Genomic DNA, 27826 nt, shown 5'->3' with positions numbered 1-27826 from the left:
ATTTTGAGGGATTGGCTTAGATAGGTGACTAATAATAGTGGACATTTCGAGCAACAGTTGTCCAAATCTAAGCAACATAGGCATAGATACACGACTTGTAAATTTAGAAATGTTGACATCAGTGGTCACTTGACTGTGACGGTCAGTACAATCTCAATGATGTAGACTTAGTTACGTGATCATTTTGAGGGATTGACTTCGATATGTAACAAAATGGTCGCCTTTTGGAGGGGGTTTTCTAAAATACGTGACCAACGGTGATAATTTTAAGGCTTCGACTTACGTAGGTGAACAATGGTAGACATTCCGAGAGGTTGACTTGGATGCGTAGCTAATAGTAGTCGTTAAGAGGAGCCGATGTAGGTACATGACCGATATGAGAGGACCACCATATTGGTGGGATGGGTGAACAATGGTGGACATTCCGAGAGGTTGACTTTGATGCGTAGCTAATAGTAGTCGTTAAGAGGAGCCAATGTAGGTACATGACCGATATGAGAGGACCACCATATTGGTGGGATGGGTGAACAATGGTGGACATTCCGAGAGGTTGACTTTGATGCGTAGCTAATAGTAGTCGTTAAGAGGAGCCGATGCAGATACATGACCGATATGAGGGGACCACCATATTGGTGGGATGGGTGAATAATGCAACCTTTTTAGTCCCAAAAATCACGGTCATACTACAGAGTCCTGATTGTGTAGAAATGGAGGGCCAGGTGTGAGTCCAGAAGCCCCTGGATATTAATAGGTACAACATGAAGTGTCAAAATCTCCAAAAATACTAGTAGTGCTTTATAGATGGCTGTGCTATAAACAGATCCCTCCCGATCGGGTTACGGGCTGGCTCTCTAGTAATTTGGCAGCCATTTTGCCTTCTCTAGTATTGAGTATCCCTCGAAATGAGGTAATGAGGTGCAGATGCGGTTCCCTACACAGTTCCCAATGCACGAAGAGGCTTAATAGGGGCCACACAGCACATGAGACCCCATCGCTTCGCAACGTCGGTAGAGATGTGGGATTTCACAGCGCCGGCATCTGCAAACAATAGAGGTGACTTCATAATCGCTCTAAGGATAACTGCGCTTAACCCCCCCCCCCTTACCCCATTGGTCTCCCTTTTTCTAAGCATAAGCATCTTTCAACTGACAACCCCTTTAAGAAAATAATTATGTACTAACCCGTAACTAATACTGTAACCTTTTACAATATGATTGTTATACCCAATTTTTCAGTAAAAAATAATAATTTCCTCAGTAATTCCTCTTGGAAAAGTGCAAAATAACTTGACAAATAGGTGTCAAAGGGGTGTATCCCTTAAAGGGAATGACATTTTATTAATGTTAGACTGTGTAAAGATACACCGTATGAAAAAGGGGTACCAAAACACTCTTCATACTTTCGTCCAGGAGGATTAACAGAGGACCACAATAGAGTCCTACGTAAAACTCTATTAGATCAAAATTTAAAAAAAAAAAAAAAAAAATTCTCTCCTGACTACCCTTTAGTAGTACAACATTAAATTCCTATCCCTTTAAGAAGCTATTATTCTAGTGATTTCTGCACTGATGGGGTTAAAAATCTTCCATTTTAAGGCTGGTGTCACAGTGACTATCCCCAAGATAATAAGAACGTGATGGTGCGACATCTAGTGGTCAGAGGTTGGAAATGTAACTGGTTTTAGAATATGACCAAAAAAAAAAGGAGCGCAGTGTGGAGGATTACAAGTGACTGCACTCCTTAACAGGCAGGATATACTTCTTGTACTTGTAGTGCCTCAACGGTTAAAAAAGTTCTACCAAACGTGGCTGGATTACTATTGTTACGTACTGTAAGGAGCGAGTGAATTAAGGACAATACCCCCGGGAGACTGGCAGGATTTGTTGTCAAGGTGCATCACCTGCACCCGGTCCTGGGAAACGCCAACGTCATCTGTCATCACTGGTCCCTTGGTTATCCTGCACCATATATCACATTGTACGTGTCATACGTGGACAGTAGTGCTCTTACTACCTCCCTGATTTATGTCACCTTTATGTTTTTTAGGTCGTCTCATCTCTGCATTGTGGGTGGATATAGACGGGCGTTTCATGAAGTGAGGTGACTTCTATGGTCCGTCTTTGATGATAACAGGTTTTCGGTGACAGGTAATATCTCGAAATTCCATTTTATGCAAATCAGTATAGTTTTACCATGAGGTGTATCTGTTTTGCTATGCAGTGATGTCTGAGGGCCCCACCATCATCCATAATGGTCACCTCCTGTCTTCAGCCAGACCTTGGAGCCTGTGATGACACCATTCCCATCCCATATTTTACACTTTTTGGCATTCATTTTACCTCAGAAATCTTATTTCCTCACATAAAAGGGGCTTGACTTGTGCGCGAGGAGTAGTACTCGTAGATGGTCCCATTTTATGGAACATAGGTAAAAATCTGAGGTAAATATCTGAGGTAAAATATGAGGTAAAAATCTTTTCTGAGGGTCTTTGTGACCAGATTTATGAAGTTTTTTAATGTTTTATTGCTTTTTCATGAGGTAAAAATCTTTTCTGAGGGTCTTTGTGACCAGATTTATGAAGTTTTTTAATGTTTTATTGCTTTTTCATGAGGTAAAAATCTTTTCTGAGGGTCTTTGTGACCAGATTTATGAAGTTTTTTAATGTTTTATTGCTTTTTCATGAGGTAAAAATCGTTTTTTTATAGTTATTTTTCACCAAATGTATGTAGTTTTTTATGTGTATTACTTTTATTTTTTTTTTTAAAACCCTTTGAGCAAAAGAAAAAAATATTAGGATTGGTGTAACATATTTTGGGAACCATAAGGTAGATTTTTTTGGTTGATGTGGCTGTGTGAGGGAGAAATTTAGTTTTTATTGATACCACTTTTGGTACATGATATGGACTTTTTGAGATGACTAAAATTTTTATGTTTTTTTGTGTTTTAATGGGCTTTATGTTGACTTACATTCATCTAGTAGGGGTTCTGCTTAATTTATAATTATTTAGTACTTACCGCCCCTTAAATTGTATAATATTCGCCTCCATATAGAGATGACAGAACAGTACGCCACATCTACATTCCCCTCTGTAGAACATGCGTTCTCTCTATGTATATGTATGTCCTGGGGGGTTATGAGGTAACCTGACATGTAATAGGATCCAGCCTCAGGACCCCTCGAGCCTCCTCGAGTAACTCTAACAACCGGTCTCAGCCTGCTTTCGAGGAAAGTTGAAGACGGTCCAGCCCCAGGTGGAGTGTTTTTAAGGCCGACCCCTCACCTTTTCCCCTTTACCGCCTCTAATGTCTTCTAACGATTTCACATGACATTGTGTTTCTGAATAGGCCGCCGCTTGCTTTCCGATTTTCCATCCCGAGACTTCTCCGGATCAGGATAACTGTCCTTTGGGGTGAGGTAGTAGGTTGTTTAGTTTTGGGGTCAATCCCTGAGTGTCAGATAACTATACAATCTACTGTCTTTCCTGAAGTGGCTGTAATGTCTTCAATGGCGGAGTAAGAGACGACTTTGTGAAGCTCGAAACGCGTCACTATACATGTTGCGTACTTCACAGTTTAAAAATAAAGCCAAAATCTGTGTTTTTCTTGTGTATGTATGGATTTAATGTGTCTCTGCAGCTGCATCTCCCTTTCCCTCTACACTGCTCTGCACACTATACTGCTCCCTCTCCCCTCTCACAGCATACTGTTGCCTAGACAGCTGCACCCCCTGCTCCTTGTATACCATTGACAATATTACTCAGCCTACAGGTCCCATGTTCCTATACATGTTAGTTTGAGCCAATCAAATGTCTCCATTCTTTGACCCCTCTCAAAGTATACAGTCTCACAGATAGTGGAAAGTTGCAGCTCCATCCCCCTCCTCCCTGTCTTTCACTACCTACAATACACTGCCTAGAGATTTCACTGGAGCCGATCATAAATCTCCTCACTGCTGTTTCCTCTCACAGCCTGCACTCACAGAGATAAAGAAGCTGCAGCCGCATCCCCCTCCTCCCCACAGACTTTTTATTGTAATACATCAAATATGGACTTAATGCGTGATGTAGACTCTCTGCATCAGTCATCTATGGTGGTCTGCATGTTCATGGAACTACGGTATGAGACAGTGGTCCCATTGGGGTGGACTGTGACTTCCGGCTCATAGACTATACGGTAAGTCGTTACCATCTTCAGGGTGTCGGTCAAAAGATTGAGCCATTTGAGCTGCCTTAGCGGGGTGAGGTAGTAGGTTGTGTGGTTTCAGGGTAGTGTTTTTTGCCCCAATTAGGAGTTAACTATACAACCTACTGCCTTCCCTGACGGGCAGTGTGGCGTCGGGGCTCACCGAAGAACAAGTCGTAGTTCGTCTCTCGATAGAAATCCTAAAAGCTATCAGGTATGCAATCCGGCAACAATATGAAACCCAGCATTCGCCTCTCCTCAATCCGCTGCGTATTATCTTAGCCCTGTGTGATCTCAGGCCATTATTTTCTTTGCCTTGCGCTCTTTGTTTCCTTCTCGAAAATAAAATCAATAAAGATTTAAAATTTCAAACTCTTATTTGTGAGCATGGTGTATGTTGTTTGCTGTGAGTTTTGATCTCGCTACTTTGGCGTCGTGTGTGAAATGTTCTACTGCACTTGAGGTGTCCGTAACGTGGACCCATTTTATGACCACAAAAACCCACCATTGGTGCTGTCTCTAACATCATGTCCTCTCTCTTCTTGAAACGTAATCTTTCTAAGACGGAACTTCTTGTCTTTCCCTCATCAACTAACCGACCCAACCCTGACCTCTCCATCACGATCTGTAGGATCACTATAACCCTGAGGCAGTAGGCCGCTGTCTTGGGGTTGTGCTGGACTCCGACCTCTCTTTAGGCAAGGCTAACACATTCCCTAACTGCATGAAATGCCTACTTTCGGCTTACTAACCCATCGTGTGTCCTCCACCCGTTTGTTATCCGGTAGTCACCAAATACCAAGCTCCAGGCTTTATCTGCAGTCCCATTGGGGGAGATTTATTGGCTCCTGCACCGGCATATGACAGCGGTCACACCCCCCCCCCCCACTGGATACATCAAGAGGCTTAGGGTTAACGGGCAAAACTATGCCAGGTCCGACCTGGCATAGTTTTGCATAAAAACCTGTGAATTATATTCACATTTTTTTAAAAATTACGACACGAGGCAGGAAGACCCCTTGACCACCCACCCTGAAGCCCGCGCCCCTCTATGCCCACATGGCGTGGAGGCGGCTTAGTCGCTGTAAAAAAAACTGGTGTAGAAGCAGTGATAAATCTCCCCAATTGACCTTGGACTCTGTACATGATGACTGGTTCATCTTTATTCATACAACCATTTTTTTTCTGGTCCCTGGTAGGACCATCCTCATAGACTAAACTGTTGTGAGCAGTTTTTACTCTGTAAGGTCTTATTTTATTGCTTCATATCCCCTCAAAATCTGAACAGCGCTACAGAATATGATGGTGCTATATAAATAAAGGTCATTATTATTATTGGATGCATTTGCCTAGGGGGTACAACTGAGGTGTCTTATAAGTGATCCCCTGGTATTCACCCTTTAACCCTTATATAGGGATCTGGTCTTTGTTGCAGGAAGTCATAAAGTTGCTACCTCTTAAGAGTAGTCCCCTTAAAGTGACAGATGAGCCAGAAGGGAAAGGTTGGAGGCCAAGGTTAGGCTGACCAAAGTACTGAAGATCAGGGCAGGTGGCATTGGTTCAATGTAGGGAGAAACAGGATCCATGGTTAGGGGACAAGCTAAGGTTAGGCTGATGAAAATACTGGAGATCAGGACCGGTTAGGGTGAGCAGTGCATAGAAGGTCAGGGCAGGTGGCACAGGTTCAAAAACCATGTATAGGTATAGGTCAGGGCGAGCAGTACATAGTCAGGAACAACAAGCTGATTCACAGTCAAAAAACAGGTAATCGGGGACTGAGTAAACAGAGGAATGCCTTAGCACGATATCAAGCTAGGAAACATTTTGCTCAGGCACCTTCCAGTAGATAAAGGTGTCTGAGCAATACAGTATTGGAACTCTGAAGAAAGTATGGATCATTACACTGGCCAATAAACTCATGTGTCATGAGAAAGGGATTGGGTATATTGAACTTGCCCTATCATTCTGTCTATAAAGGAGGTAAATGGAAGGGTTGGTGGTTGTCAGGGGTCGTCGTTTGCTATTGAAAGTGCAAGGCCACCTTAAAGGACACCTGTCATCTGGACTGTGTCACTTGTCCTGTCACAACTACCTGTTGGAGCAGATCACAAGGATCTCATCACAGCCTTTATCTAGTCAATTCATACATTACTCATTATAAAATCATCTATTCTTTATTATGTAAATGAGGCTGGTCACATGGTCAGAGGCAGTGATGTCACCCCTGTTCCCCCTCCCCTCTCCCTGCTCATGTCTGTGTGTAATGTGCAGTAAAGCATTGCTAGTGTGTGTGCTGCATCTGCTGACACGTTCCCTCTCCTAATACACAGAGACACAGACATCAGCTACACCAGTACCTGACATGTTCTGCTGTAACATGTGAGAGACACAGACATCAGCTACACAAGTACTTGATATGTTCTGCTATAACATGGCTGCATACTGGAGCTGTTGTATCTCTCCTATACACACACACACACACACACATGCACACACAGGCTGCAGGGGGTGTGACCACCAGCAAGCACATGGAGCAGCCATCACACCATTATACAGGCTGTCAGTCAAGCACTGGGGGGGTGTGGTTGTGCCTCCCACTAATGAATAAGCTGGACAGCTTGAATATGCTAATGACTCATTGGACATTTCACAGGTCATTTGCATACAGTTTTAGGACACATAATCGCTATCTGCAGCAAAGATTGCTGGATATCCAGTTCCAGAAATTTGTAGGCTGAAAGTACCCCATGGCAAATGGGTCACCAGTGACCATTATCGACCCATCTAGGGTGAAGGACTCTGTATGAGGAGCTTTAAGAGAAGTTTTGGTTCCCTATTCATCTGCTTTCTGGAGTTCTGCACACAACCATATGATGAGTCGCTGCAGGCGGCAAGTTATACATCTCCTTCAGATACGACGTGGCAGGTAATTTCCCCCATGGAGGTCAATGGAGATCCGTAAGTAGCAATTTTCTTCTTATCAATAACACTTGGCTCTCCAAAAGGACAAAATCACATAAACCGCCCTGGAAAGGTTATGGTTGACATACACTCACCGGCCACTTTATTAGGTACACCTGTCCAACTGCTCGTTAACACTTAATTTCTAATCAGCCAATCACATGGTGGCAACTCAGTGCATTTAGGCATGTAGACATGGTCAAGACAATCTCCTGCAGTTCACACCGAGCATCAGTATGGGGAAGAAAGGTGATTTGTGGCCTTTGAACGTGGCATGGTTGTTGGTGCCAGAAGGGCTGGTCTGAGTATTTCAGAAACTGCTGATCTACTGGGATTTTCACGCACAACCATCTCTAGGGTTTACAGAGAATGGTCCGAAAAAGAAAAAACATCCAGTGAGCGGCAGTTCTGTGGGTGGAAATGCCTTGTTGATGCCAGAGGTCAGAGGAGAATGGGCAGACTGGTTCGAGCTGATAGAAAGGCAACAGTGACTCAAATCGCCACCCGTTACAACCAAGGTAGGCAGAAGAGCATCTCTGAACGCACAGTACGTCCAACTTTGAGGCAGATGGGCTACAGCAGCAGAAGACCACACCGGGTGCCACTCCTTTCAGCTAAGAACAGGAAACTGAGGCTACAATTTGCAAAAGTTCATCGAAATTGGACAGTAGAAGATCGGAAAAACGTTGCCTGGTCTGATGAGTCTCGATTTCTGCTGCGACATTCGGATGGTAGGGTCAGAATTTGGGGTCAACAACATGAAAGCATGGATCCATCCTGCCTTGTATCAGCGGTTCAGGCTGGTGGTGGTGGTGTCATGGTGTCTTTGGGCCCCTTGGTACAACGCCACAGCCTTACCTGAGTATTGTTGCTGACCATGTCCATCCCTTTATGAGCACAATGTACCCTGTAACATCTGATGGCTACTTTCAGCAGGATAATGCGCCATGTCATAAAGCTGGAATCATCTCAGACTGGTTTCTTGAACATGACAATGAGGTCACTGGACACAAATGGCCTCCACAGTCACCAGATCTCAATCCAATAGAGCATCTTTGGGATGTGGTGGAACGGGAGAGCTTCCAGCACCTTGTTGTATCTATGCCACGAAGAATTGAGGCAGTTCTGAAGGCAAAAGGGGGTCCAACCCGTTACTAGCATGGTGTACCTAATAAAGTGGCTGGTGAGTGTATATCAATGGTCAAATACGGGGAGGAATATCCAAAGAGACTCTATTCTACTTCTATGAATCATCTTACACCAGTCACAAAATGCGTTGTGACGCCAAATCTGAAGTCAATGTCTGACCCAGGGGTTCTCCAGAATGTCAAGAAAATTTCATAAAAGAAGGAAATTTCTAAAATACAAAATACCTATTAATGATGAAATCACTGTATGTGTCGGTGATCAAGTCAGTGATTGGAATATTTTAGGAAATTTTATACTGTTTACTTTCTTAAAAATACTTGATGTTCCGAATTGTTTAAAGGTCACCGAGAAAACTACTCCAGAGATTATAGAAAAACTAAAATAGAAATTGTCTTCAGTGCGGTATGAGAAGATTGACTTCTTGGTCCTATGTGGTGAATGTTATTATAAAGACCCTCAGCATCACTGTCTCTATAGGATGCACCCAACTATCTCCAGAATAGGTCATAACATGCAACCACTAGGCCACCCCCCCATGTTCCCGAGATTGGGGTCCAATCCTGTCGCGCTTGAGACTCTATTCAGTCTCGATGGGCATACCTCCCATTGAAAGTGAAGAGGAGGACGTACATTTTGGCTTGTCTAGTGTGATGGAAACTTTTCAGGTCCTATACCCCATCCCTAACCCTACCCCCAATTTGACTGGACAGTATTACACAACCCCAGGCTCTGTATAACCACCCATAAGTGCCCTCCACATAGTATAATGCTTCTTACTGTGACCCCCCCCCCCTTCCTATTTCCTATGGCTCCAACAATGTGCAAAGCTTCCTTAAGCCCCCCACTTATAAAGGCCAACATTGTGCCCCCCTATTTCTAAGGAGCCCCCAACAGAAGTTCACTTATACATACCCTATTAATATTGCCCTCTCACTCGTACCTACTTTTGTTGCCCATCCTTCCATTTAACACCCCCCTATCTTTAACCCCGCCCCTTATTTTATCAACCCACCCCGGCAGGCAAGATGGAATCATCACTCGCTCCCCTGATGCCAGTCGATGGCTACATGCTCCACCAAAGTATCCACTGGACACAGAGTTGAAGACCACCACATACCTCACATGAAAGTGGGACAGACCCCAAATGTCGGGAATGTCCCGTCAAATCCGGGAAGGATGGGAGGTGTAAGAACTGCCTGCGTATAACTTGCTGCTCTACTCACATGGGGGCATATGATACCCCTTGGTTTTAGCGATTACCAAGCTGTCACCTATCCTGTGGATTTCGGTCCCTTCCACCTTCCGGTAGTATGTGATGTGTCTTATGCCGTGTTGCTTCTGTCTTAGCTAATTAAAAAGTCTTCCTGGGAGTTTAGTAATTACAGATATTTGTCCCTGCGGGTCAGCGCTGCAGAAGTCTATATACGCCGAGTGTTAATTAAGTCCACAACAAAGCGAGCCGAAACCTGGGGGCGCCGCTTTCATCTTCTGCTGGAGCCGTTCAGATGACAGTGTCGTTCTCCCGACACCTCGGGGCAGCCTACCAGCTATAGGTAGTAGAGAGTATACCGGAGTGTACAGCCACTACAGACCAATGCACAGGGATGTATTTCTCACTTATATGATGTTTGGCCATAAAGCACAGCGCCACCTGTGGTGAAAACCAGCACGGCAGGGAACGAAAGAATCTGAGCATCTTCCAACCATATTCTAGAGCCATCTATCGAACATCTTGATTAAAACTAGGTCACGCAGCCGGACAATGATCCCGAACACAGATGCAAATGGACAAACTAATGGTGGAAAAGGAAAAGATTCAAGGTACCTCAATGGCTCAATAACAATTCACATGGAAACCCCATTCATTTACGTGTCGAGATCTGAGGAGTAGGGATAAGCAGACCCAAACTTTAGCTTTGTTGTCTTAGCCTAACCCAGATGTTGTTGGATGGGATGCAGAGCAGCCAATCAGACAGCTCTACACCCTCAGCAACTAGGCGTGGCTGTGACTAACCAGGCGTTTCCATCAGGTGTCCACCTGGCCAATCTCAGCCATGCCTAGTTGCATTGGAAAAAGCAGGTAGACGGCACTCTGTGAGTGGTGCTCCGGGTATGGACCAAGCCTTGGACAAATATAGAAGAAATCCCGGCACTCGCAACTCTTCTGCAGCACAAACTTTAATTAATGAATAAATCTTACATCATAAAACGCAGGAACAGGCGGGGAACGCGTTTTCGGCTCGTAACGCAGAGCCTTCGTCAGCCATATCAAACTACTTAAACAATGCATCTAAATACAAAGTAACAAAGACAGACCCTGCCTAGTTGCACGACTTACTGCTCTGCAGCCCATCAAGCAACATGTCCGGGATGAGGCAAAGCTCCCAAACGGAGGATGCCAAACTTAAAGTTTGGGTCCACTCATATCTACTTAAGAGGGTGCAGCATAAAGGATAACAGACAGTACACAAAGATCAATATTGCAAAGAAGAGTATAAAAATTCCTCCAGTACGAGGTGAGACAGCAAAGCTTCTGATTTTATAGAAGTGGTCACACTTGCCGATAATCAATTAACTTCAGAAATCTATAAACAAGGAACACTTACTCATAGATCCAGGCGCCGATAAACCAGGGACACTTACTCATAGATCCAGGCGCCGTGACTGTGGGAATCCTCTTATATTTTTTTATCCATGGCCTCCTTCCTACTAAAATCAACTTTCATAATTATTCCAATTACCACAGATTAACACAGTCATGGTGCCTTGATCTATGAGTAAGTACCCCTGGTTTATCGTACTAGATTTCTGAAGTTCATTGATTATCGGCATGTGTGACCACCTGTATAAATCAGAAGTTTTGTTGTCTCTTACCTCGTACTGGAGTCATTTTTATTCATGCTTCTTTACAATATTGAATATAACTTGATTTTGATGGTAGATTTCCATCAACCTAAAATCGCAAAGCAGTCGGAAAGGGGATAACAAGTTGATCAGTGAGGGTTGATGAGAAGAGGACCCCCCCCCCCCCCAGATAATCCGGAAAATGTGAGTGGAGCAGTATTCCTGCTGCTCCATTCAATACTACCAGAAACTCTGGAACACAGCGCTCAGGTAGATCCTGTGGATAGAGGAGAACTTAAAATCTTGGTAAGCCCCTGTAAGGGTGTATGGTAATGGCTCACACGCTGATTTCTCCAAGTACAAGGCAGGTGTCTGCTGTATTATGAGGAATGGACTTATGTATAGGAGAGAATGAACATGAGAGAATGAACATGACAATGTAGAGGTGCAGTCAGAAGAGGGCGCTAGTGAGACCAACGATGGCGGAAATAACAGGGACTTTTTGTATAGAAATGTCCTTTTAACCATTGATATACATGACTCTCATTGGCTGCCTCCAGTCCAGTTTTTTGCAGGTAGCATTCATTAACCCTTGATCCTTAGCCTCTTCCAAATGTAGAAGTGGAGCAGGGCTCTGCACAGCGCACCCCCCAGACTGACGACACACCCTAAATGAGCTCATCAGAGGCTCCGGCGGCAGGTCAGGACAGCGCTGAATCACCACTAAGTGGGTGTGAAGAACCGATCATCATCTGCTCGAGGTGTCATCTATATCCATGCAGAGACACGTCCACACAGTCAGCAGTACAGGGGAATATACAGGGGATTAATGATTGTAATAGATATATATGAGGTAGATCGACAGAAAGATAGATGGACAGAAGAAGATTGGAAAAACGTTGCCTGGTCTGATGAGTCTCGATTTCTGCTGCGACATTTGGATGGTAGGGTCAGAATTTGGCGTCAACAACATGAAAGCATGGATCCATCCTGCCTTGTATCAGCGGCTCAGGCTGCTGGTGGTGGTGTCATGGTGTCTTTGGGCCCCTTGGTACAATGCCACAGCCTACCTGAGTATTGTTGCTGACCATGTCCATCCCTTTATGAGCACAATGTACCCTGTAACATCTGATGGCTACTTTCAGCAGGATAATGCGCCATGTCATAAAGCTGGAATCATCTCAGACTGGTTTCTTGAACATGACAATGAGGTCACTGGACACAAATGGCCTCCACAGTCACCAGATCTCAATCCAATAGAGCGTCTTTGGGATGTGGTGGAATGGGAGATTCGCATCATGGATGTGCAGCCGACGAATCTGCGGCAACTGTGTGATGCCATCATGTCAATATGGACCAAAATCTCTGAGGAGCTTCCAGCACCTTGTTGTATCTATGCCACGAAGAATTGAGGCAGTTCTGAAGGCAAAAGGGGGTCCAACCCGTTACTAGCATGGTGGACCTAATAAAGTGGCCGGTGAGTGTAGATATGAGATAGATAGATACAGGGCCGGCGCCAGCACCCGGCAAACCCGGGCAAGTGCCGGGGCCCCCAGCTGCTGGGAGGGCCCACTCGTGGCCAAACCCCCGTCATAAGCAGCCTGGCCGTGCCGGGTGCTGGCGCCGTAAAGCGGCACTCTGTGTGCTGCAGGACGCTGCGTCTTTGCATGGCCGCGGTCACAGGCTCCGCTAGCGTCGCGTTCATAACGCGACTCTAGTGCACAGGGGGCGGAACTCAGCCCCTGTGCGCTAGGGTCATGTTATGAACGCGACGCTTGCGGAACCTGTGACCGCGGGCTGAAGCGCTGTGAGGCTGCCGGAAGGAGAAGGAAGACGGAGAGGGGGAAGCTCCGGACCTTAGCAGAAGACTGAGGTAAGTATTATTCTTTTATTTTGAATGGTCATATTTGATAGTATAGGGGCTGTTAGTAATGAATGGACATGAGGAGGGGGCTGTATGTAATCCATGTGGGGAAGGGGGCTTGATTATAATGTGAAATCTGATGAGGGGCGCTGCATATAATGTATTGGGGGTCAGGAGGGGGCTGCATATAATGTATTGGGGGTCAGGATGGGGCTGCATATAATGTATTGGGGGTCAGGAGGGGGCTGCATATAATGTATTGGGGGTCAGGAGGGGGCTGCATATAATGTATTGGGGGTCAGGAGGGGGCTGCATATAATGTATTGGGGGTCAGGATGGGGCTGCATATAATGTATTGGGGGTCAGGAGGGGGCTGCATATAATGTATTGGGGGTCAGGAGGGGGCTGCATATAATGTATTGGGGGTCAGGAGGGGGCTGCATATAATGTATTGGGGGTCAGGAGGGGGCTGCATATAATGTATTGGGGGTCAGGAGGGGGCTGCATATAATGTATTGGGGGTCAGGAGGGGGCTGCATATAATGTATTGGGGGTCAGGAGGGGGCTGCATATAATGTATTGGGGGTCAGGAGGGGGCTGCATATAATGTATTGGGGGTCAGGAGGGGGCTGCATATAATGTATTGGGGGTCAGGAGGGGGCTGCATATAATGTATTGGGGGTCAGGAGGGGGCTGCATATAATGTATTGGGGGTCAGGAGGGTGCTGCATATAATGTATTGGGGGTCAGGAGGGGGCTGCATATAATGTATTGGGGGTCAGGAGGGGGTTGCATATAATGTATTGGGGGTCAGGAGGGGGCTGCATATAATGTATTGGGGGTCAGGAGGGGGCTGCATATAATATATTGGGGGTCAGGAGGGGGCTGCATATAATGTATTGGGGGTCAGGAGGGGGTTGCATATAATGTATTGGGGGCTGCATATAATATATTGGGGGTCAGGAGGGGGCTGCATATAATGTATTGGGGGTCAGGAGGGGGCTGCATATAATGAATTGGGGGCTGCATATAATGTATTGGGGGTCAGGAGGGGGCTGCATATAATGTATTGGGGGCGAGGAGGGGGCTGCATATAATGTATTGGGGGTCAGGAGGGGGCTGCATATAATGTATTGGGGGTCAGGAGGGGGCTGCATATAATGAATTGGGGGCTGCATATAATGTATTGGGGTCAGGAGGGGGCTGCATATAATGTATTGGGGGTCAGGAGGGGGCTGCATATAATGTATTGGGGGTCAGGAGGGGGCTGCATATAATGAATTGGGGGCTGCATATAATGTATTGGGGTCAGGAGGGGGCTGCATATAATGTATTGGGGGTCAGGAGGGGGCTGCATATAATGTATTGGGGGTCAGGAGGGGGCTGCATATAATGAATTGGGGGCTGCATATAATGTATTGGGGTCAGGAGGGGGCTGCATATAATGTATTGGGGGCGAGGAGGGGGCTGCATATAATGTATTGGGGGCGAGGAGGGGGCTGCATATAATGTATTGGGGGCGAGGAGGGGGCTGCATATAATGTATTGGGGGCGAGGAGGGGGCTGCATATAATGTATTGGGGGCGAGGAGGGGGCTGGGCTGTATGTAATGAATCCATGCCGTTACGCGAGTTGACTGCAAAGGGGCCCACTGAAACCTGGAGCCGGCCCTGGATAGATATATAGATATGAGATAGATAGATAGATAGATATGAGATAGATAGATATGAAATAGATAGATAGATATGAGATAGATAGATATGAAATAGATAGATAGATATGAGATAGATAGATAGATAGATAGATAGATAGATAGATAGATATGATATAGATATGAGATAGATAGATAGATATGATATAGATATGAGATAGATAGATGATTTGGTAATAGATGATGGATATTAGATATATGTGTAGAACATGCAGCTCTGTGGTTTCCATTCCCAATTAAATGTTACGTTTATTCAGGTTCTGCAAAGACAGCAGATATATAATGTATAACGTCTGCACTTTTGTAATTCTTCCACTAGAGGGCAGCACAGTCCGTGGCAGCGCTCATAGTGCAGGTTTGGTGTGTGTGACCTCGGGTCAGGATCTTCACATTTATAGGATCACAATATGATGACACCGGCAGCCCATATAATCCCCGGGGGGTGACTATAATGGGGTCCCTTGGGTTAGGGTCTATTTCCATGAAGCACTTGCCGGATCTCTCAGGAAAATCCTGGTAGGGGGCACTGCACTGCGGCGATGGCTGCCAGGGGCAGATATCTGCAGGACGGGGCAAGAAGATCCACGGCACAGCCCGGCACTACCAGGACACCAAAGGATCAGAACACATAAGCACTGAGCCGGTCGGCACCGACACCTCCCATACAGTATCACAGGGACCACCAGCACCACAGGCCAGAAGCAGACAGGAGACCACCAGGAAGGAGGTCACCAAGAACCCACAAAGTCCTGATATAGTCCTGATAATAGACTCCAATGGGAAGTATCTGAACACAAGGCGACTCTTCCAAGAAAAAATGGTCAATAAAATCCACTCCTCAACTATTGAACAGGTAGCAGCTGTCATGGGCAAACCATATTTTACCACCCCACAATGCATCATTATCCACACCGGAACCAGCAACCTCCAGCACCAGCAGAACTCCTGGCCCGGCTAGCTGAGACCACACAGCAAAAGATTCCTGGCTGCAAAATAAACCGATCTTTCCTGCTCCTAAGAAAGGACTTCCCTGACCACGCCGTGCCACAGCCTGGACCTCACGCCGCGCCGCAGCCTGGACCTCACGCCGCGCCGCAGCCTGGACCTCACGCCGCGCCGCAGCCTGGACCTCACGCCGCGCCGCAGCCTGGACCTCACGCCGCGCCGCAGCCTGGACCTCACGCCGCGCCGCAGCCTGGACCTCACGCCGCGCCGCAGCCTGGACCTCACGCCGCGCCGCAGCCTGGACCTCACGCCGCGCCGCAGCCTGGACCTCACGCCGCGCCGCAGCCTGGACCTCACGCCGCGCCGCAGCCTGGACCTCACGCCGCGCCGCAGCCTGGACCTCACGCCGCGCCGCAGCCTGGACCTCACGCCGCGCCACAGCCTGGACCTCACGCCGCGCCACAGCCTGGACCTCACGCCGCGCCACAGCCTGGACCTCACGCCGCGCCACAGCCTGGACCTCACGCCGTGCCTTGCCAAAATCCTATAGTGAGGTCAACAACAATAAACAGACCTCAGCCAGAAGTCCAAAACAAAGCTCCTTGCCCAGACCACCAGAGACATAAACCATGGAGAAATCCACCTGGTTCACACAGGGAGATATAGAGCAGAGACATGGAGGAGATAAATACCCTGATTATCACCTTGTGCGAAAGATTCATGTGACTGAACAGAACCAACCAATCCAAACCCAGATTGTTCTTATTACAAGGTATATGGACACCACAACCATGTCCCCTACTATCAGTAGCTGTAATATTCAGGGCCTCAACGCCTCGGCCTTTGGATGTAAAGCGCTAGACTCAGATTTCAAGAAAAGTCTTAAGAACATAGACATACAAATCCTCCTAGAGACATGGACCAAGACAGAGGACGAATCCCAGGTGCCCTCAGGATACAGGGAAATCTCTGCCCTGAAAAATCAGAAGACCAAGCAGGGCCGCAGCTCAGGAGGAATATTAATATGGTACAAAGATGAGCTCCATGGGCAGATGACACCGGTGAGGAGGAGACAACCACATCTGGATAAGCATAGGCCGCTCCATCCTCAGCTCTCAGCCTGACCTCTACCTCTGTTGCTCATCTCCAGGCTCTGGACAAAGTTCTCATCTCTGGAGACCTCAATGCCAGAACTGGGAGGTAGAAGAACTTCCTGACCATGGATGGAAACATCTACATCGTTGGAGCAGAGACTGGTTGTAGAAGCTCCATACATACAGATAGAAACAGCTACGACAGCACAACTACTTGACATATGTTGAGGCCTCGGACTCCATATAAATGAGCTCTCACGTAGGCAGCAGTGTGGTGGACTATGCCATCACTGACACATTGGACTCTGCAAACATTGGTGACAAACACGTCTCTCAAAAAAACCATCTGCAAAAAAACCTCAGCAGCCCGGCCTCTTCTGCCTCCCATCAGCCTTCAAATAGCCAAAAACATTCACTTGAAGATATTAAAACACCCCAAACAGCCCAGAAGGCAAGGAAAATCTCCAGAACTTCTACACAACCGTGTATGAGATAAACCAAAAGGGGGACAGACCTCAAACATATACTGTACAAAATGGCAGAAATGTCTGATGTAACCACAAGAGGTCAAAAGGCAAACACCTGAACAGCTGGTACGACAAAGAGTGCAAATCCCTACGGAAGGCCCTCCGATTGGCCTCCAACAAAAACACAGAGACCCAAACAATGCCAACCTAAGGGAAGCCTACAACAGCAACCAACATCAATACAAGTCCATCTCCACAAAGCTCACCCAGCTCCAAGATGTCCTCCAGGACAACCCCTTTTAACTATGGCACTACATGGGCAATGAGGGGAAGGGAAGTGTCCTCCATATCCAGAATGGCAACATCTGGTTCCAATACTTCAAGGATCTCTACAAAGATATCCCAACAGAGGAACCAAATTAAGAGCAGAAAGATGCCCCAATAAACCTACAGGAGGTAACAGAGAGCATCTCCTCCATAAGATGTAAAAAAGCTGGTGGCCCCGATGGCTTCCTACCAGAGATGATAAGATACAGTCCTCCTGAAATACAGGCCGCAATAGTCAAACTGCTCAACATTGCTCTAAGTGCTGGCTACTTCCCACAGACCTGGAACCAAGGCATCTGGGACCACAGACCTGGAACCAAGGCCTCTCGGACCACAGACCTGGAACCAAGGCCTCTCGGACCACAGACCTGGAACCAAGGCCTCTCGGACCACAGACCTGGAACCAAGGCCTCTCGGACCACAGACCTGGAACCAAGGCCTCTCGGACCACAGACCTGGAACCAAGGCCTCTCGGACCACAGACCTGGAACCAAGGCCTCTCGTACCACAGACCTGGAACCAAGGCCTCTCGGACCACAGACCTGGAACCAAGGCCTCTCGGACCACAGACCTGGAACCAAGGCCTCTCGGACCACAGACCTGGAACCAAGGCCTCTCGTACCACAGACCTGGAACCAAGGCCTCTTGGACCACAGACCTGGAACCAAGGCCTCTCGGACCACAGACCTGGAACCAAGGCCTCATAACCCCCGTACACAAGAGCGGGGACCAATACGACCCCTCCAACTACCTAGGAATCTGTGTGAGTGGCTACCAGGGAAAGCTGTTCAATAGTGTCCTGAACACGAGGATCTCCAGCTTCCTCGTCCTGCATAATGTCCTCAGCAAGAGCCAAGCGGGGTTCATGCCAAACCATCACACCGCTGACCACCTCTATACCCTGCACAGCCTCATCCAGGACCACGTCCACGAGACAAAGCGGGGAAGGATATACGCCTGTCTTGTAGACTTTAAAAAGGCCTCTGACTCAGCGTGGCATCCAGGTCTCTTCCCGAAACTGCTGGAGAGTGGAAAAGGCGGGAAAACCTATAATGTCATCAAGAGCTCCTACGGAAGGAGAGCGGCCTATTTCCAGCAGAGTCGAGGGGTCAGACAGGGCTGAAGCCTAAGTCCACATCTACAACATCTACATCAATGAGCTGCAGCCCTGGAGGCCTCCTCCACACCCGGACTCACCCTACATGACCCAGAGGTGAAATTTCTGCTATATGCAGGTGACCTTCTAATATTGTCATCTACTGAGAGAGGTCTCCAGGACAACCTGGAAATCCTGGATAAATTACCTGGGCTCTACCCATCAACCTACAGAAGACCAATATCATGGTGTTCCAGAGGAGAAAACCCAAGAGTGGCCGGGCTTCCCACTGACTGACCTGTCAGTACCTACCTGGGCCTGGATGTCCACCGATCGGGAAGTTCTGCAAATACCTTCTCCAAGTCCATCGGAGCACCTGAAACAGCGGCTGAAGAGGAGAACTGGGCAGATTCCCTCTACATATTACAGTCCAGGAGAGGGCGCTATCATTCCTGGATCACCTACAGAGCAGCAGTCCAGATTCCTTCCACCATAAAGCCTGGAAGCAGCAGGGGGTCCCTGGCAACCTGGGAACCCAAACCCAGCCGGACCCAAACATGGACCAACCACAGCTGACCAAAGCCAATATCAATGCGATGATAAACAAGGCCCAGGAGGAACATATCAGTGACTGGAGGACCACCATAGAGTCATCCCAGAAGCCGACCATCTACCAGGGTCTACAGAGAGACTACAGACTGGCCCTGTACCTGGAGAACCTGCCGGACCCTCAGACCTTGAGCCGCTACAGACTGAGCACCCATAACTTGCCATGGAGGCCGGGGCGGCACAGACAGACGTATGTGCCCAGGGAGGGCAGACTGTGCCAACAGCGCAAGGACGCCACCGAGGATGAGGTCCACCTCCTGCTACACTGCTCCAGATACTCAGCAGTGAGCGACACTCACTCAGGAGACTCTCAGATCTCCTCCCGGGCTTCTGCTCCATGGAGGAGCGAGAGAAGATCCATCCTGCCGGGGGAGAGGAGACCACAATGGCCACAGCCGCACAATATGTCACTGCCTGCCATATAGAGATGTGTGATATACCAGGGACTATAATAACCCCCCAAACCCCATGTCCCTCATCATCCTGTTCCCCATCCCCCACAACCCCATATTTTGTAAATGCTTTGGTGAAACCAATTTGTATTTGGTCCTGCCAATAAAGCTTCTTCCAAGCTACGTTTCACCTTCCATCTGGACCTGGAGAAAGGCTTCAGATGAAATGTAGCTTGGAAATAAAGTCCACCTTAATTTCACTCAAACTTTTTGGGGTGCTTCCATTTTTTTTTACTTAGATAGATGTTATATTGATAGAGATAGAAGTAGATATGAGATAGATAGATAGATAGATAGATATGAGATAGATAGATAGATAGATAGATAGATATGAGATAGATAGATAGATATGAGATAGATAGATAGATAGATAGATAGATAGATATGAGATAGATAGATATGAGATAGATATGAGATAGATAGATAGATATGAGATAGATAGATAGATAGATATGAGATAGATATGAGATAGATAGATAGATAGATATGAGATAGATATGAGATAGATATGAGATAGATAGATAGACAGATATGAGATAGATAGATATGAGATAGATATGAGATAGATAGATAGATATGAGATAGATAGATAGATAGATATGAGATAGATATGAGATAGATAGATAGATAGATAGATAGATAGATATGAGATAGATATGAGATAGATATGAGATAGATAGATAGACAGATATGAGATAGATAGATAGATAGATATGAGATAGATATGAGATAGATAGATAGGAGATAGATAGATAGATAGATAGATATATATGAGATAGATAGATATGAGATAGATAGATAGATAGATAGATATGAGATAGATAGATAGATAGATAGATATGAGATAGATAGATAGATATGAGATAGATAGATAGATATGAGATAGATAGATATGAGATAGATAGATAGATAGATAGATATGAGATAGATAGATATGAGATAGATAGATAGACAGATATGAGATAGATAGATATGAGATAGATATGAGATAGATAGATAGATATGAGATAGATAGATAGATATGAGATAGATATGAGATAGATAGATAGATATGAGATAGATAGATAGATAGATATGAGATAGATATGAGATAGATAGATAGATATGAGATAGATATGAGATAGATAGATAGACAGATATGAGATCGATAGATATGAGATAGATATGAGATAGATAGATAGATATGAGATAGATAGATAGATAGATATGAGATAGATATGAGATAGATAGATATGAGATAGATATGAGATAGATAGATAGACAGATATGAGATAGATAGATATGAGATAGATATGAGATAGATAGATAGATATGAGATAGATAGATAGATAGATATGAGATAGATATGAGATAGATAGATATGAGATAGATATGAGATAGATAGATAGACAGATATGAGATAGATAGATATGAGATAGATATGAGATAGATAGATAGATATGAGATAGATAGATAGATAGATATGAGATAGATATGAGATAGATAGATAGACAGATATGAGATAGATAGATATGAGATAGATATGAGATAGATAGATAGATATGAGATAGATAGATAGATAGATAGATATGAGATAGATATGAGATAGATAGATAGATATGAGATAGATATGAGATAGATATGAGATAGATAGATATGAGATAGATATGAGATAGATAGATAGACAGATATGAGATAGATAGATAGATAGATATGAGATAGATATGAGATAGATAGATAGGAGATAGATAGATAGATATGAGATAGATAGATAGACAGATATGAGATAGATAGATAGATAGATATGAGATAGATATGAGATAGATAGATAGGAGATAGATAGATAGATATGAGATAGATAGATAGGAGATAGATAGATAGATATGAGATAGATAGATAGATATGAGATAGATAGATAGATATGAGATAGATAGATAGATATGAGATAGATAGATAGATATGAGATAGATAGATAGATATGAGATAGATAGATAAATGTGAGATACATAGACAGATTAATTAAAAGCTAAAAATTCCCACATATGCCAACCCCCTTTCCAAAGAATGAATTTATCACAGTAGAATGTAATATACACAGCGACCACCAGGTGGTGCTATTAGGATTCTCTGTGTTACTGATCCTGGTTCAGGCCCATTTACCTGGGATATAGGAAAACTGGTCATTAGCAATTCCCTACAATAATGTAGAGCACAAGAGACGTCCTGCAAGGTGTGACTACAGTGCGTGCAGCAGGGTTATCACAGGACAATCCATTGATGGGTGTCTAGAAGCCCTTAGGCTACTATATACAGGATGTATTTATATATATATACATACATATTTTATAGTTCTGTTGCTACTAACAACATACACAAGTATGAATACACAGATCTCCAGCAACATACTGGCTGCAGAGAGCACAGAGCACAGCAGTGTGAGGATACAAGGAAGTGCTACAGTCCTGGAGCACCGATCCTTGGATAGTCTCCCGAATCCTCACATTTTAATTTGGTTATCAGCAGCGAGCGATCATCTTATCTAAACCTTTGTTCAGTAAAGCCCTGAGAGTTGTGGTGATGGGGTTTTTTTTAAATTATTTTTAATTATTTTTTTACATTTTTTATTAAAATGTATTAACATGAATATGAAGATTTTTTAAGTGTAAAGGTTGGATGGCACCTGATGTATTCTGTGCCGGGGCTCGGCTCTCGTGTTGTGGTGATGTCTGGAGGATGGGAGTTCACCTTACGTGCACCCGACACTCGCGGACAAGTCCCATCCAGTATTTATTCTGACACAATCTTATCGTGACCCCTCCCAGCCCTCCGGAAGAAGCCAAACCCGACTGGTAGAACACAAGAGAAGCTGCTTAGAGGGCGTCTCCACCCAGCGTCAGGCTGTACAGAGGACGGGTGTCTATCCGGATCGTGTTTACATCCAGTGGAAAATTCCGTTATGGTGCAACTTAGTAAATTAGTTTGTCTAGAGTCAAGTGGGAGGTGCCATCTCCAGCCAAGGACTGCCCACCTGACACCGTCAGACATGTCACGCAGCTGTTCAGTTGTCTGTGTTGAAACGCTACATATACAAGGCAAATTCTACGGTCACTCTATGTTTCGGGCCCATTGGACAGGAAGTGATGATGTCACATGCCTATGATGGCTCAACCAATCACTCGCCTCAGCGGTAATGTGTCATGCATTTAGGTCTGACCAATGAGACAAGAGTGTCTGCTTTTTCCATGCTTAGAGGAATGCTCCAGGTTCCTTCATTACTTCCAGTTTTCGGGTCTGGAAACCGTAAGTAAAGTGCTCGGGAAACCAGATGTAATGCCCCCTGGAAAACGGAAGTAAAGTGCCCAAGTAAACGCAAGTAAAGTGCCCAGGAAAACGGAAGTAAAGTGCCCAGGAAAACGGAAGTAAAGTGCCCAGGAAAACGGAAGTAAAGTGCCCAGGAAAACGGAAGTAAAGTGCCCAGGAAAACGGAAGTAAAGTGCCCAGGAAAACGGAAGTAAAGTGCCCAGGAAAGCGGAAGTAAAGTGCCCAGGAAAACGGAAGTAAAGTGCCCAGGAAAACGGAAGTAAAGTGCCCAGGAAAGCGGTAGTAAAGTCCCCAGGAAAACGGAAGTAAAGTGCCCGGGAAAACGAAGGAAAAAACCCTGGAAAACGGAAGTAAAGTGCCCGGGAAAGCGGTAGTAAAGTCCCCAGGAAAACGGAAGTAAAGTGCCCAGGAAAACAAAGGAAAAAACCCTGGAAAACGGAAGTAAAGTGCCCAGGAAAACGGAAGTAAAGTGCCCGGGAAAACGCAAGTAAAGTGCCCAGGAAAACAAAGGGAAAAACCCTGGAAAACGGAAGTAAAGTGCCCGGGAAAACGGAAGTAAAGTGCCCGGGAAAACGGAAGTAAAGTGCCCGGGAAAACGGAAGTAAAGTGCCCGGGAAAACGGAAGTAAAGTGCCCAGGAAAACAAAGGGAAAAACCCTGGAAAACGGAAGTAAAGTGCCCGGGAAAACGGAAGTAAAGTGCCCGGGAAAACGGAAGTAAAGTGCCCGGGAAAACGGAAGTAAAGTGCCCGGGAAAACGGAAGTAAAGTGCCCGGGAAAACGGAAGTAAAGTGCCCGGGAAAACGGAAATAAAGTGCCCAGGAAAACGGAAGTAAAGTCCCCAGGAAAACGGAAGTAAAGTCCCCAGGAAAACGGAAGTAAAGTCCCCAGGAAAACGGAAGTAAAGTCCCCGGGAAAACGGAAGTAAAGTCCCCGGGAAAACGGAAGTAAAGTCCCCGGGAAAACGGAAGTAAAGTCCCCGGGAAAACGGAAGTAAAGTCCCCGGGAAAACGGAAGTAAAGTCCCCGGGAAAACGGAAGTAAAGTCCCCGGGAAAACAAAGGAAAAAACCCTGGAAAACAGAAGTAAAGTCCCCGGGAAAATGGAAGTAAAGTCCCTGGGAAAACGGAAGTAAAGTCCCCGGGAAAACGGAAGTAAAGTCCCCGGGAAAACGGAAGTAAAGTCCCCGGGAAAACGAAGGAAAAAACCCTGGTGCACCTTTGATTTCTGAGAAAATCAAAGGATTTTTTGTGCGCCTTGTAGTCCGAAAAATACGGTAATAATTTAGAGGGGTGATGTGGGTGACCCCCATACAGGACGCTTCCTCCTGCAGATAATCTGAGTGACTTCCCGTGAGGGATCGCCCTGTGCCAGATATTATTAGAGGGGATTAGTGCATTAGGCAGGGGATTATTTATATATGTGGCTCCTTCCCATAAGTATCTGTCAGATTCATATCGGGAACATGTTCCAGCAATGGGATTTATAGTGTCACAGGTAACAGGTAAGACGCACGGTCCTCACCCAGCTTTCCCACACAGCCGGCCGATATCATCTCACAGCCGATCCAGGATATATAATATCCATGTATTTCGAAAAATGAAAGGGTCAAATAGGAATAGGCAAAATATCCTACATATAATGCAAAGGGTCCATGGCCTGGGGTCTGTACGTGAGGAGATTTGGTTTGGGGTCTATATATGGGGGGGCTTGCTCTGTGGACTACAAAGAGAGAGGAACTGGTCTGGGGTCTGTATGTAGAGATATAAAATGTTGGGGTCTATGTGATGTCTGGTCTGGGGTCTGTATACAGGAAATGTCTAGGGTCTATATATAGGGATAAAAGGACTTGGGTCTATGTTCAAAGCATCCGGTTTGTACTGTGTACATTGGGCTCTGGACCATATAATATACATGAGCTTCCCGACTGTGCAGATGGATTTCAACATGCCCGATCCTATTGTTCCCAGGGAGGAGGTCATCATCCTCTGCCTGGGATTCTTGTACCATCCCCTTGTGTCTTGTCCTGCCATCAGGATGGTGTAGATCCGTCTGTCCCTTCCTGCTGACAGTTTCCCTATTATCCGGATATTATATTTAGGTGGTGTAATGTTAGAACGTTCCCGCTCCGTCATTCCTCCGGGCACATGTTGGAATTTTGCACAATGTGTCCAGAGGCTGAGCCAGGAGAGGCGCGTGCTGGAAATACTGTCCCCATAGTGTCCACATGGTGCCCGCACATGGAGGAGGTGAGTAACAGCCCTGGCCGGGGGCTTCCAGGAATAGATGTGTCAGAGCGGTGCCTGCTTATGTGTCTTCTGCTGGTGATTGGGGGCACAATCCCTCTGCCACTATGAGTTTGGGCCTCCCCCCGCTGCAGGAGAATATGGGGCGAATGACTGTCTCTATTTATTGGGGCAATGTAGGAGTGTAAGTATTGGTTGGGGGGGCTCTCCGCCTGCCACTCCTTATGGGGGGTCTCTCCGCCTGCCGCTCTTTATGGGGGCCCCTTGCTTGCCGCTCTTTATGGGGCCCCCTGCTTGCCGCCCTTTATGGGGGCCCCCTGCCTGACGCCCTTTATGGGGGCCCCCTGCCTGACGCCCTTTATGGGGGCCCCCTGCCTGACGCCCTTTATGGGGGCCCCCTGCCAGACACTCTTTACGGGGGCCCTCTGCCTGACACTCTTTACGGGGGCCCCCTGCCTGACACTCTTTACGGGGGCCCTCTGCCTGCCACTCTTTACGGGGGCCCTCTGCCTGACACTCTTTACGGGGGCCCTCTGCCTGTCGCTCTTTATGGGGGCCCTCTGCCTGTCGCTCTTTATGGGGGCCCTCTGCCTGTCGCTCTTTATGGGGGCCCTCTGCCTGTCGCTCTTTATGGGGGCCCTCTGCCTGTCGCTCTTTATGGGGGGCCCTCTGCCTGTCGCTCTTTATGGGGGGCCCTCTGCCTGTCGCTCTTTATGGGGGGCCCTCTGCCTGTCGCTCTTTATGGGGGGCCCTCTGCCTGTCGCTCTTTATGGGGGGCCCTCTGCCTGTCGCTCTTTATGGGGGCCCTCTGCCTGCCACTCTTTATGGGGGCCCTCTGCCCTCTCCTGTATAGTGAAGTGTATGGGAACTCTCTGCCAAGCACTATTCATGGAGACAGTCTCTACCTTTTTGGGGACACTGTATGGAGAAGCGCAGGTCATGGGGGTTCGCTGGTCTCAGAGACCCTGCAGCTTGTCCTGCAAGAAAGAAAAAAAACAACAGTGAAAAAAGTATCACTAAAGGGTTAAAGATGCAGCAAAAAAAAAATTTACTTCTGGTAATTGTCTAGGAAATGCCCCAAAATAACCTGTAATAACGTCACGAGACACGTATCCCCCAGGGTCATGTGAGGTCACCGGCTCCTGGCATGTGCTGCCTGCGCCCCCACATGCCTGACATTCTTCTAGGGTTAAGGTCTGGGGGTATGTATACTGGGGTGGTTCTGGTCTGGGGGTATGTATACAGGGAGGTTCTGGTCTGGGGTTCTGTATACAGGGAGGTTCTGGTCTGGGGGTATGTATACTGGGGTGGTTCTGGTCTGGGGGTATGTATACAGGGAGGTTCTGGTCTGGGGGTATGTATACTGGGGTGGTTCTGGTCTGGGGGTATGTATACTGGGGTGGTTCTGGTCTGGGGGTATGTATACAGGGAGGTTCTGGTCTGGGGGTATGTATACTGGGGTGGTTCTGGTCTGGGGGTCTGTATACAGGGAGGTTCTGGTCTGGGGTTCTGTATAAAGGGAGGTTCTGGTCTGGGGGTCTGTATACAGGGAGGTTCTGGTCTGGGGGTATGTATACAGGGAGGTTCTGGTTTGGGGGTATGTATACTGGGGTGGTTCTGGTCTGGGGGTATGTATACAGGGAGGTTCTGGTCTGGGGTCTGTATACAGGGGTGGTTCTGGTCTAGGGGTCTGTATACAGGGAGGTTCTGGTCTGGGGGTCTGTATACAGGGAGGTTCTGGTCTGGGGGTCTGTATACAGGTAGGTTCTGGTCTGGGGGTCTGTATACAGCGGAGGTTCTGGTCTGGGGGTCTGTATACAGGGGTGGTTCTGGTCTGGGGGTCTGTATACAGGGGTGGTTCTGGTCTGGGGGTCTGTATACAGGGGTGGTTCTGGTCTGGGGGTCCGTATACAGGGAGGTTCTGGTCTCGGGGTCTGTATACAGGGGAGGTTCGGGTCTGGGGGTCTATATACAGGGGAGGTTCTGGTCTGGGGTTCTGTATACAGGGAGGTTTTGGTCTAGGGGTCTGTATACAGGGAGGTTCTGGTCTGGGGGTCTGTATACAGGGGTGGTTCTGGTCTGGGGGTCTGTATACAGGGGAGGTTCTGGTCTAGGGGTCTGTATACAGGGGTGGTTCTGCTCTGGGGGTCTGTATACAGGGGAGGTTCTGGTCCGAAGAGACTACTTGCCACAGCAACCAATCAGAGATCAGCTGTGATTATCTGAACCGCACTGTATAAATGAAAGGTGCGTTCTGATTCGTTGCTGTCTTCTCTCAGTGATTGTTGCGCTCTTTGGCGCCCTCTATGGACCAGCGGCTGCTGTTACATAAATGCGACACCTACTAATCCACTCACCTCAGCCCACAACACAAGCACGTCCCGGGCGGAGCCCCGCCCACCGCTGTCATGTGACCGAGTGCTGTAGTTACTGGTTGCCATGTCGTTGTCACCACCATCCCGCCGAGCGGCCAATCATGAGGCCGGAACAGGGAGGTGTGTGATGGGGGGTGAGGCTCCTCCCACACGCGTCACATCCGGCCCTGTCACAGGACAGAACAAACAAGGACGAGCCGGGGAGCC

General features: G+C 46.8%; 2 long non-coding RNA genes across 5 annotated transcripts in view; one reads left to right on the top strand and one right to left on the bottom strand.

Annotated features, from left to right (window-relative positions):
• LOC140126153 (uncharacterized) overlaps nucleotides 1–4560 on the top strand; it is a 70488-nt gene extending 65928 nt beyond the window's left edge. For all 3 annotated transcript variants that reach the window (XR_011854769.1, XR_011854770.1, XR_011854768.1), the window contains 2 exons: nucleotides 2047–2147; nucleotides 3346–4560. This is a non-coding gene — a long non-coding RNA (uncharacterized lncRNA). The remainder of the gene's footprint in view (nucleotides 1–2046; nucleotides 2148–3345) is intronic.
• The window catches only part of LOC140126154 (uncharacterized), a 73790-nt gene extending 45985 nt beyond the window's left edge, over nucleotides 1–27805 (bottom strand). For both annotated transcript variants that reach the window (XR_011854772.1, XR_011854771.1), the window contains exons 1-2: nucleotides 27602–27805; nucleotides 26150–26221 (exon numbers count right to left, since the gene is read on the bottom strand). This is a non-coding gene — a long non-coding RNA (uncharacterized lncRNA). The remainder of the gene's footprint in view (nucleotides 1–26149; nucleotides 26222–27601) is intronic.
• Nucleotides 27806–27826: the final 21 nt, after the last annotated feature.

This window comes from Engystomops pustulosus, chromosome 4 (assembly GCF_040894005.1).
Source record: "Engystomops pustulosus chromosome 4, aEngPut4.maternal, whole genome shotgun sequence".
NCBI classification, from domain to species: Eukaryota; Metazoa; Chordata; class Amphibia; order Anura; family Leptodactylidae; genus Engystomops; species Engystomops pustulosus.
Note: the sequence above shows the minus strand (reverse complement) of the source record. Positions and strands in the feature narration are given on the sequence as shown.